Source organism: Rhea americana, unplaced genomic scaffold (assembly GCF_003343005.1).
Source record: "Rhea americana isolate MKP2758 unplaced genomic scaffold, rheAme1 scaffold_83, whole genome shotgun sequence".
Lineage (NCBI taxonomy): Eukaryota > Metazoa > Chordata > Aves > Rheiformes > Rheidae > Rhea > Rhea americana.
In genome coordinates, this window is record NW_028187012.1 from 416,402 (window position 1) to 428,939 (window position 12,538).

A 12,538-nucleotide genomic window follows, 5' to 3' on the forward strand; every position below is an offset into this window, starting at 1 on the left:
TCTCGGCTGCCATCACAGAAAATCCCACCTATATCACCCAATKCCATTCCCTCAGATCACATCATACCATTTGTGGAGAATATGCTCACTGATTTTAATGGGACTGTTTCTGAAGTACAGTTAAAGAGTGTGAAAGAATCAACATTGATCTCATAGACCGTAAGCTCAAAATGTGATTATGAACACAAAGAAAGAATTGTATATATTCACATATTCATTCACTCATCCTTGTTCTGTCACATATGGAGACCAAACATACCTGGGCACATAGAGATGAGACATTAGGTAGATCAGATCTTGCTATAGATGTAGTCCACCTGCCAGAACACGTGGCACAGCTTGGTAATAATAACTCTGCTCTCTGCTTTTTACACTGATCTCCCAAATCACATCAAATTCCTTCTCTTGTTCTTGATCAGCACCTGTATTGATTACAATAGTATAGAATAGATAGTATGGATGTATAGTATAGTATATATAAATAGTATACCATAGTTGCAGTGTACCAGTATCCGCATTCCTTGATTTGGCACAGCAGTGCTTACTATATGGTTTAAGCATATCTGTGCAGGAGATGGTCTTACTGAGGCCACCTCAAGACTTTCGCCCTTTTTACCCAAACTGGAAAGCGGCTTCCTGCAGAATAACACCCTCTGTGCAATTGCTTCCCTGGCTGAAGGCAGTTCRCATGCACCACAGTAGCAAATAGCATCCAGAGCAGATGTCTTACAGAGAGGGTCCAGCAACACTTGTGAGGATGATACAATCCAGGAGGTTTTATGGAAAGAGTGAACTCTCAAAGAAATTCAAATCTCTTTGCTAACACCGTTTTTCCCCTATTGTATTCATCATAYAGCACAGGTTTAACATGGCAGTATTTTCCAAAGCACTACACTTCTGGCGTATTTCTCTTAAATCAAGTGCATTGAAACAGCTGTCATAAAGTCATCAGCCCTCACCTAATCTGCTTTCTGTACACAGACAGCCCTTTCTCATTGTTCCTAGGTGACTAGTTTTTATGCGTACGCTTTTGTTTCTTGAAGGAATAAAGTCCCAAAAGAGCAGGCWGCCTGTGATTTTACTCATGCAGTAATTCCACCCAGGTAACAGATTGCAGCACTTGCAGCCTGGTTCCCGCATGGTTCACAGTCATACAGCGCATACAGAATTGGGCTGAAATCTTGGGAGATTCTCAAGAGAGTCTAGTCTCACTGACTCCATCAGAGAAACTTTAAATATGTAACAAACTCATTCAGATCACATAAATGGTATCCAAACCCATTAAAGTTTTAGCTTGACTGCTGAATGAAGTCTGATTTCTGTGCTCTCCAAGTTCAGGTTTCTATAAATTTATTCCCACTCTCCTAAAATGTTCCACTAGGAACCTGACTGACACTAARTATTTTCCTACAGTATTAAATACTAGTGCTAACTGCATTGCACTTACCCAACTGCCATCATTCATTCAAACTAGAATGCAAGAAAGCATTAATTAAGTAATCATATTAGAAACTAGAAACCAAGAATTAGTCACAGTATCTAAACAGTAAGCCAATCAATAGGAACTTAATACAAAGAGACAAAAGAATACTAAGACAAATGATATACCAGAGTAAAACACTGCTTGGGAAGACAGGCTGTATCAGCACCAGTATGCATTTTCTAAACATGGGAACATCCAAAGTAYATCCTTGTTGCAATACATTGCAAAGGTTACTTCCCTCTCAGAGGAATATGAAAAGATCAGCTACTTCTTCGTGATATTTCTCAAGTGAGGAGTATGCTAGATAAAAACCTCAGCCCCGGTTGCTTCAAAAAGTAAAAGATATAAATGAGTCTTCAAATTAATGAAAAGAACCCTCTCTTCAGCTCATTCCATTAAAACAAAAATAGCTCACAACAAGGAAAGATCATGAAGGAATTCAACCTCAAACTTTTCAGCATGGGAATTCAGTCCTTAGAGGACTAAAACTGACTTAACACTTTTGTCACATTTAGTTTCCAAGTGAAACCCAAAATCACACATACATACCCCTGTATACATACATTTTTTTTTTTTTTTGATAGAGACAGCTTTCCTACAATGCATGTTGTGTTTACATTACGAGGACTGCTGTCTATAGCAGTCATGCTTGGTAGCACTGGTCAGGCTCTGGCTTCATTTTCCAAGGTACCTTCCAGATGCAGAGGATGTRCTGTAGCTCCTGGTCTGAATAAACCTATAGTCAAAACAAAACCAGCCGTAGCAGCCTGCCCTGGAACCGTGGCTGGTGTYTCTCCAAAGAGCACGTTCCAATTCTGAAAATTTGTGTGGCAAGTTGCCATATAAACTGACGCACTCCGGCAAAGTGTTGGAGCRCTTGCTTCCTGCAGGTGTGCCGTCTTTGCTCTTGGAGGACCAGGCAACATTCAGACTCCCTGAAGATGTTAATAACCTAAGTGCTCCTCAGCAGACCACAGCAAAGGGGGTTGGCCAGCTAGCTGCAGAGAAAATTATGCATGAATAGGAGGATCAAAAATCCTCATTGATTCTTCTCATTCACAGCTTAAGCCCTTATTCCATGCCCTTCCATCTTTTCCTAATCTTCTCTGCCAGAAGCAGAATATGCATACATATACTACATTTTATTTAATTGGAATGCCTTATTAYTTTTTTCCTTCTTTCAATGTTTTAAGTAGTTTCTACAGACCAGAGTTTTGGCTTAAGTCAGAAGTTGCCTATTGAACTGGTTCAGTAACAAATAGTCAGCCAGTGTGGATGAGGTTTCTATTGCTAATTTCTCATCCCTTGAGCTGATCACCAAATAATTTGGAACAGAATCGGCCAATTGCACGATCTAATCAAACAGCACTCCTTGGGAAAAAGTGGCAGTGGCTTCTTGCAGCCGCAATCACAGAGCTTTGACTTTTCTTAGTGGACAAARAATACCCTTCTAGAAGGTGGCCACCTTTCTAATGCACTCTGATTAATGGTTTGGAAATAAAGACACTTTTGTGGGGCTAAGCTTACACAGAGTTTCGCGTACTGCAGCTTTAAAAATAAAGTCCTTTTTCCCTGAAATTGGTTCCTCAAAAGCTAACGTTCACTTTTGACAAATGTATCCGACGCTGCTAAGAAGGTTTGACATCAAACAAAGAACTGCGACAATCTTCTTCCTCTTGCAGCRTATGGGCAAGCAGCGGGCTCTCTAACCTTGGGCTGCAATTACAGCTTCAACGCGCGTCTCCAGCGGCATTCCAGAATCGCACGTCTACGACAGAAAATCCTGCACCGCTGCTCTCCCCGGAGCGTGCCRCCGGGTACGAAGGCTCCTTGAACAGACCCAGTGGTATCGCGCAGAACAACTGGAATCCAAAGCATGTTTTCAGAGTGTTATACAAAAACATTTAGCTTGTGTAATGAACAACAATAGAAGCAGCAATCAAAGAAAATCACGATTGTCAACAATGAGAAATAATGTCTCTTAGCAACCAAGTTTCAATTACTCTTTGTTTGCTAACAAGCACCAAGATATTTAATGCTGGTAGCTTTATTCCAGTAAGTAATGCACTATCAAAGACCATGATAAAGAGCTCCTATTTTAACCAGCTCTCGTTTCCAATCAAACATCTTGCAATTAATTTTATTAGTGTTTTAGAACTAATTTACTTTGAATAAGCCATAACTATGATTTGTTATTGTCACRCAGTAAATGGAATTGTAATGTGCAATAATTATTTGTTTAAATAATAGAACCATTGGCATACGGATGATAATCCAAGCAAGAAAAAAAATTATTATCATTAATAATAAGATTAAACAAAATTGTATCCAAGAATAGATCCCAGGAGAACCCTTCAGCTATTTTAGGTGAAGTAGAAATAATACTACTAATGAAGACAGAATGCTGGCTGTCATAAAGATAGCTGCAAACACCGCTCGCTAGTGAAACAATGAGAGCTCTCGATTGATAAATAAAAGACTTGACTTGAACCCCCGTGCCTGTGGCTGTTTGCAAGTGAATGCTAATAGTTACCATAATTTATGCCTTGCTTCCTTATGCTCCGTGTGCTTACCAAAGGCTCGAACTGATTTCTTTCAAATTTAGTTTCTTTCTCCCCAGAGAAGTTTTAACTGACCTTTTAAGCAGGTGGTTTTCCTAAAAACAGAAAGGTTGGAATTAGGCAGAAAGAACTCAGAGTTGAAACCCAGCTCAGTTTTACTTCATCCTGTGCAGTTTATTAAAAAGCAGGGACTCTTAATTTTGCTCCTGGGCAATACAGGCATTTGTTTAGACTCAAATATTTGAACAGCGCTGTTTAAGGAATCATAACAACAACAGAAATCAGAGTGGGAAACACTGGTCTCTATGGAGTGTGTGCACTACACCAGGGCAGATTAAAACACTAACCATCCTAGTAGTGATACTGTAGTTCCCCATTTCTTCTATCAGAGAAAGGTCTAATTTGCTCCTCTACCTTAAGCAAAATTTAATTTAAGATGGTCTTGGTCAAAAATTATTATTTGGATTGCAAACTCTTTCAGCTCCTAACATATAAAGGAGTGGTTGTTCCAGGATGTTTTTTTTTTTTTTTTTTTTTTTTTTTTTTTTTTTTTGTTTTTTTGGTTTTTTTTTTTTTTTTTTTTTTGGTATGAACAAAATAGGAAAAGTGATTATACTTTGTGTATCAATTGACTTCTTAAATTTATTAAGGATACTCTTCAAAATAAGGTTAAAATGACATTAAATGAATTTAGTTATTTCTACATCTGCACAAAATACAACGCAAGACAGTYGTGTGCTTCTTTCAATCTACTACAGCAATAAGCCCATTACTCATTGAGTGGTAGTATATATTTCTTTTAATTGCTCTATTCACAGATTTCAGTCAATCTGGAGTTAACATTTCTAAAACGTCCATTAAACTCTTTACTTGAGAGAAAGTTTAGAAGGTTTTTTAGTAGCACTAATTAAATAGGTTATTTGGCCCTCAGGACTGTAGGGAGACTGAACTCCATCACTCCAGGCTATGCGACAGCAGTCAACTAGAGAATATTTTTTGAGTAATGTTGTATCAGGTAATCTGTATTGAATAGTGTTAGTACCAGGCACCTTCTTTTTTTATTTTTTTTTTTTTTAACTTGTTTGCCATAGTAAGGCAAAATGTTGTCAGAAGTTTTCGTGAGTTTCCCCTGTGTGTAACCTGAGGAAAGACAACTATATAGAGAGAACCAAAAAACAAGGAGTGACTGAAGACCATGGGTGACCATGGGATTCAAATCCACTCTGTGCAACCCTCAAATATTACTGAATTCATATTGTAAATTCAGACAATTGCTGTTTTTCACATAGAAAAGCCATCACAATTATTTCTAGACTTACAAGGAAAGCAGAATATTGTGTCTCCCAAATACRTTGATCTAAGATTTAGCAAATCATTCAGTTCTCTACTTGCACAAACTTTTATGTCAGATCTGCAGTTTCTGGGCCAGGCTAATGCTATTTAAGAAAACCTAAAGGCTGCTTTCCAGTTTAATGGGATTTTGGATGAGATGCTGAAGAGCCAAGGATCCCTGCTATCTGAATCACACCGAGCATTCACTGCTCTTAGCGCTGACTCCTGTYGCATTATTTTTGCTTTAACCCACCTTCAACTTCTTTCAGCTGTTCTTTCAGTGCTGTAGAGCAAACAGGGGGTCTTGAACTTTTCACAATGAATGAGACGTGCCAAGCTAGGAGTAATTACTTTACTGACGTCACTTCAGCTTTCAGCCCACTTTTAAGTGAGCTTCTACTGCTTGAAACAGTAGGTCATTTGTAGCACATTATGCAAATGTTAAAACTAACCTTTTGCATAATACATAAGAGCGCAGTTTGTGCATTAACTAATTTATCTGACTACACAGGAGCTATGAATGCTGATTTTTATTAAGCTCTTCATTAAGTCAAAATGTAGCTGAAGTATGCGCACGTATATATCTCTCCATATATATTTCCCATGTATAGATAGACACAGATACAGTCTGAAAATGAAATCACTTCAGAGGTGGAAACAATGAACTGACACAGGGTCTTTGTCAATGATGTTAGTAAATGAGGATACCCTCCACCAAAGATTAGCAGAATCTGAAAGAGAACACGTTCCCCCTTTACAAAAAATAAATGAATTAATAAAATTAGGCATACCCTTTCAAGAAGTCTTAAAATTGTGTTTGTATAAGACCCAAACATTGCATGGAGCTTGACAGCTACGGTACAACTCTTCCCTCAATTAAACCACCTCAGATTAGACTAAATCCGATTCAGCTAGTCTTTATCCATTTTTTAGCACCAGAGAACTAGAGCAAAATATGATGGAATTTTTATTTTAAATATATTAATTCAGATTTCCAGACAAACAATTTATTATTTGAATAAGAAGGGTAATTGAACATAAACGAACAGTAGAAATGCACGAATAACAGTCTTGATTTCTAGGTGCTACATTATCACAAACGCAGATATGCTGCATACAGCTCTGCACTCTGCTATTTCATTGTTGGATAGCTACGGATGGAAAAGACTATTAGATCATCCGCTACATTACACTCTACTGGCAGCATGCAGCTTACCAAGGGTATGTGCAAAAACGAGCAAAATAATTGACGATCCTTATTCCAGACATGATCAAAAACAACCAGCACTCTAAACGGTAGTTAAGAAAAAAAAATGATGAAAAAAAATTGGAGAACACACCCAAAATAACTGCAGCAGCTGCTTCCCATCTTATCCAGTATCCTTCTCCTTTCTCAAGTAAGGCCATCGTCTCTGAAAAATAAATTCACATGTTCCGTGCTTGTGCCCTCCTGGGCAAGCAGTGGGAGAAGCACAGCTACCTTCCGTCACCCATTAAGATGCATGTTGAAACTGCAGCTGTTTTACCAAAGAACTAAAAAGTCAACCTGCTAGGGAGAGGTAAAATAAGTGATGCTCCCTCCTTATATTTAACAGCAGTATCTAACAGCCTGCAACAGATGGGGAAAGAGGAGCGGGACCTTCAGATATTCTCCTGACTTCTGCGAGTTCCTAGGCGCAGTTCGTTAAAATTCATGACCGATCACCACGTGTTACGCCTAAGAACAGATCACTTGTGCATTAGCCAGGTAAACCAAAAACATCACATTACTATTACGATACTCTGTGCACAAACAGCTCTGGGATTTGGCCACATGCCCAACTTTATGGCAGAACGCTTATTAAATTATTGAAATTTATAGGTTGATAGTGCTCTCAAACAATTTATTACAGCTGTAAAGCATTTTTAAGTTTTGAAAACACAATAAAGTTGATTTAATAATCCCCTAATCTTATACACAACTTCCTCTAGAATTTTCTTCAATTACGCCTCATAAATTACAATTTATTGTATATTATAGAAACACTAAAAAATAAACACTTCATGAGAATTTCATCAGATTCATTTATTTTGTTGAGTTAACCAGGAAGTATAACAAATTCACACGTGACCTCTGAACTCTGAGCACAGGGCCTCAAATTCAGTCCACAGTCAAGAAAATCCATCTGCCAAAGATAACAACTGAACATTTTACTAAGCCTGAGCCAAGAAGCTTGCCCTAGCTACTCGGGGAGAAAAAAATTCTGGCACGCCTCTTTCAGTTCTTTGAAAACACGATTGAAACCCAAAGGATAAAAAGCCAACCCTGCCTCTCCGTGCGATTTGCTTGGTGAGGATGAGTTCCTGAAAATGGAAGCAAACAGCTGGTAGTAAAATCTAAATGCAAATTGTTTCTGCTCTATGAGTGAGAGGTTTCACTGTCAGCAAAGACTACATCACTTCATTCAACTAACATATTGAAAACATTGCCCTGATTCGTGGTGGTGGTGGAATTGTTTGGGGATTTGTTTGCTTTACGCTACACGTATCGCAGGTTTTAAAGTACTCCAGTACAAGCCCCACTGACTGCTGCAAGGTTGAAGATGCTCTGAATACTGCACCTGGCTTTGGCTGAGCTTGCTGAAGCAGGAAGTCTTCTTCAACTGGTCATCTCCCAGCAAACCCTGTTAGGCCAGATGAGCCTCAAAGCGACGACCGCTGCCTAAGCAGGAATAGTATTCCTAGGTAGTCCGCAGGGCCTCATACGAYGTCACGGGGGTTAAGCCATCGCTCATTCACTTATTTTGGCATGGCAGTTGCGTTCTTCTTTAACAGGTTTTGTAGTCCCACCTTACTTGCAAGCTGACTTGCTCCAGCCATTCCTGGAGGGCAGAAAAACACACTACATTAAACCCTGATGCTTCTGCTTCGTATGTTGGGTGTGTTTCCAAGTTTTGCTGCGTGCTCTTTGTGAGCATAAGGAAGTTCACACATCTGGCAGTACCGGCCTTACTGACCTTCTTCATAGGAAATCTCTTAAACATTCCAGTAGAAATTGTGGTGTCATCTTGYAGTACCCGTGGCTGCTCCCAACAAAATTAGACAGTACGGTAATTTCGGTAGGTGGCAGAAACAAATGATTAACGCTCATACAACAGAGATCTTAGTGGTGCTAACTCAAGTGGGTGGTAAACTGAAGGTATTTCAGCATAGTCCATGCTCAGGCCTCTACACACATCATATGAGCAACCTTGTATTTCACGTAAACACAACCTGTTAGCCAGGTCTTGACTCCAATGAGGCAGCAAAAAAAGAAAACTTGAAACTCTAACGGTCACAAATACATTTTTAAAAAGAATGAATTGAATATGAAAAGCAAGAATCACTATGGTATAAATTGCTTTTGAAGTTCTTGTCTCTAMCAGATCAGCTAGCTTTATTTCTCTACTACTGAACTGCTATTCACTAGAAGATATTTTGGTTCAAATCCTGTTTCTTCCTGAAGTCAGCAAGAACTGGCTTCAGCAGGGCCAGCAGGATTTTACTCAGTGTGTGTGCAGTGAAATGTATATGGATATGTATTTTTCTTACAATGCAAACCTTGTTACTGTGCAATAAGACAAAGTAATGAAATGACTGAGCATAAAGGCTCCTGTTGTCTGCMGTATATTTGCAATTACAAATATTCCAAGGTTTCTATTGTCACTATTGAAGACAGATGTCTTTTGTTAAAGTTTACAGCCACCATTTTTCTTATTTATTGCTAATGTTTTACCCACCGTGCCCTTAGCTTCCTCAGAAGACCAAAACAAACAGCCTGTCTCCTTTAAGAGCAATATGAGAATTGAATACCTTCCAAGGCTGTGCCATGAATTCTGTAGCAGACAGGAAGTCTTATTAGGAAAGTCTGATTTTTCCCCTATAATTGAAGTYATTCTGCCTCTAGCTGTGCTGTTTCATGCCCAACAGGGCACGACCCAGAATCTGGCAAAGCCAATAGATAAATATCTTTACATTTATTTCTATTTCTTTGGATCAAGACCTCAAAGTTACTGGGCTTTCTGCAGAAAGTCCTTCTTTAGGGGAGAGTGAGGGAAATGCACTTTTCCTTTTTACCTATATAGATTTGTACATGTTTCTCTATTACATAGAGAAGCACAGCTTAGTTTCAATTTTAACAGCTAAAAAAATAAAAGCCTTGCACAACATCTGATTTTTCACTTGGCTTACATTAAGGAAGTTACAACCCCACCCTTCTACCCATAGTTAAGCCCATAATTTAGCTCCCCCTTCTACCCATAAGCAAAACATGCATACACGCACGGATACGGAAGTCATTAATATGGAAACTCAAAATTATACAGTTTCGTGGGATAGTCAAACATAAATTGTTATTACTAAGAATAGGCAGTGCTATTAAAGCCGCAAAGTAACCTCTTGCAAGACTTATTTGCTACTACCTGTAACTGCAATATTCTTCATAAAAAGTGCCTGCTTTTGCTGGGTTTTTCCCCTCAGAACAAAACACCATCCCTGCAAATATTCCAGGTGCTGTTAGAAGAGGCCCTGCTCTGTTGAGCGATACGCTTTGGCTGCCACGTGCCTCTCCAGTGGCAATCTGCAGAAAGCACGGCTCTATCTCCAGGAGCGAAGAGCACAGCCCAGCAGCTGCGCAGAGCTGCAGCCGGTGCCGCGAACCTGAGACCTACGCAACACACATTTCTTATGGGTCTGTTCGTACGCTCGTTGCTGCTTACTCTTTTTTGCTTGAGACTGTTTCCCAGGAGCAGCCTCCCTTTCGTGGCTTGGAGTGCATTGCGTGCGCTGGCCAAGTATATCTCAGCTTAGCTTCATTCACAAGGAATCCAGTTTAAGCGTGCTGAGACCACTGTGCGCTATGAACCAAAGCGCAGTAAGTAGGTACAATTGGAAGATTTGCTTCAAAAGCACGCTCCTGGCCAAAACTAAAAGCAAATCTAGACACATCCGRTGTTTCCCAAAGGAAGAATAAAACGGCGTGCTCCAAACTGTGAGCTCACATATGGGAACCCTGTTGAAGAATGTAAACATTAAAAAAACCCTGACATTAGTCCTCTATCTGTAAAGTCTTCCTTCATAGATTATGTTCCCCCCACTTAGGAAATAGTATTTGGTGTTTCACAGCTTATACGCAGCATAAAAGCTGCCACCAATKTTTTTTCTTCTCTGAAATACCACTCCAGATTCTTACACCCTCAATGACTTCTCAAGTAATGAATTTATCCAGTTCTTCTAGGAGTTTCTGCCTTAGGGCAAAAATAAGTTATTTGGGGAAATGAATTTGAAGATGGCTGAGCTGTTTCGGTTCTATTATACATTATGCTAAGAAMTTTCCTGGAACATGTCACAGCTACTGAAAAAGGCAAGTGACAGTAGAAAAAGTAGCATGTGGTCATATAATTAAAGATTGTATCACAATACATAGTAGCAGGATAAATTTATTTATAGTATTTTTAAGCGTTTCAGTAGCTTACTTGCAATCTTAATGTTGTAACATTRCACATGTGCAGCTACACGATGGAAGATGCTATATTTTCTGACTTTTTCTATACTAACACTCACCAAAAATACTTTTCTAACATGATTACTTTGATCCAGGAATAGCAGATATATTATGTTTTAGAACTCCTACACACAGTCCTGCTTTCATAATAACTCCTTTACAATTCTTTCAGGGCTAGAAGGAAAACAGCTTTATAGATACCAAAGCATATCAATAGCAATGCACAATTCAACTTTTAACTTCTTGACAATGAAGAAATAATCACTTCCATAAACTTTACAGAGCTCAGTAGCTAGACTGACCTTCAAGTTAGCTACTTTTAAGAATTTAACAATCAGCTAAGTTAAGGGTTGCATTTCAGAATATATAGGTTTTAAATATTATAAGCTTTGCTTTCAGAGTATATCTCCAAATTCAAAGCAGAATTTAATGGAAACTATCAAGTTTTATCATTTAACATGTTAGCCTGAAGGAAACACTAACACCCTTCCAGCTCTGAGCAGAGTACAAGTCCAAATTTAAGCCTATCYGTTCAGGCTCTGACCAGTTTCAGCTCAACGCTATCTACTCAATGAAATATTTTCTACAGGAATTTCTCACAAACATAGGCAGAGTTGAAATTTGTAAGTGAAACTGAAAAGCAAGACTATTGAGGCTACTTTGGATTTCACCAAGGAAAATTCTCTGCTTTTCCTAGAAATGATRAAGAAGAATGAACACTAGCAGAAGTCCTGGGGAGCAGAGGGGAAAGACATCAAAGGTTCTGGTATGAAAACCACATAAGAAAACAGCATAGCAGAAAGCTGAAAATGATATTTGTTTAAATTTACCTTCACAAAAATAACATTTGCCAATATCTTCAAATGCCTGTGCRCAACAGGGAGATAACTGGGGAGCATCCACGGCCCAAGTCACACAGAAGATCAGCCTAGACGACCCGGGAGTCTTTCCAGCATTAAAAATCCATGGCTCTATGAATACAAAAAATCTTCATCGCAATTTTTTGGTGTGGAGGTTGAGAATAGGCTCTGGCTGACTGATGTGCAAGGACAGAGAGGCAAAGGGTGGAGGCAGTGAGCGTTCTCTAGCCCTCTTCTTTCCCCAGCTGGGATATAGGGCSAACGTTGCTCCTCCGGCAGATTAACACTGCCTTGATGCCATGAGTAGCCACACCRGCCTTGAGGGCTAGGGTAGCCCTTATCCACCCCAGCCTCATGCTTTTCATCAGCTTGGAGGCCCTAAGGAGACTCATGAAAACTCAAATGATGCTGTAGCTTATACAGACAGTACTGTTTCAAACTTAYTTAAAAACAACTATGACAATAAAAATAGTAGGTGAGCATATTGTGAAATTTTGCGTAGAGAAATTCATTTTATCAAGGATATCAGTTTTCCATTTTAAATTGTAGTTAGGAATACTAGTTCGTATAAGACGATAAAATAAAGTAACAGGTAAAACGTTTAGCATGGCTAAGGGCAAATGACTGCTAAGGGAAAGTACATCTAATAGATACACTCTTAATTGTCTTTTAGTAAATGTTAAAAATATATCACCAGAGAATCACTTTTCAAACAGGACATCTGCTTTAAAATRATTATTCATAGTAACCAAATTCAGAATCATGATGAGGTATTAGAGTG

General features: G+C 38.9%; 1 long non-coding RNA gene across 1 annotated transcript in view; it reads right to left on the reverse strand.

Moving 5' to 3' along the window:
- Nucleotides 1–7,882: 7,882 nt before the first annotated feature.
- LOC146585262 (uncharacterized) overlaps nt 7,883–12,538 on the reverse strand; it is a 31,455-nt gene continuing 26,799 nt past the window's right edge. The window contains exon 3 of the long non-coding RNA XR_014898043.1: nt 7,883–8,237. This is a non-coding gene — a long non-coding RNA (uncharacterized LOC146585262). The remainder of the gene's footprint in view (nt 8,238–12,538) is intronic.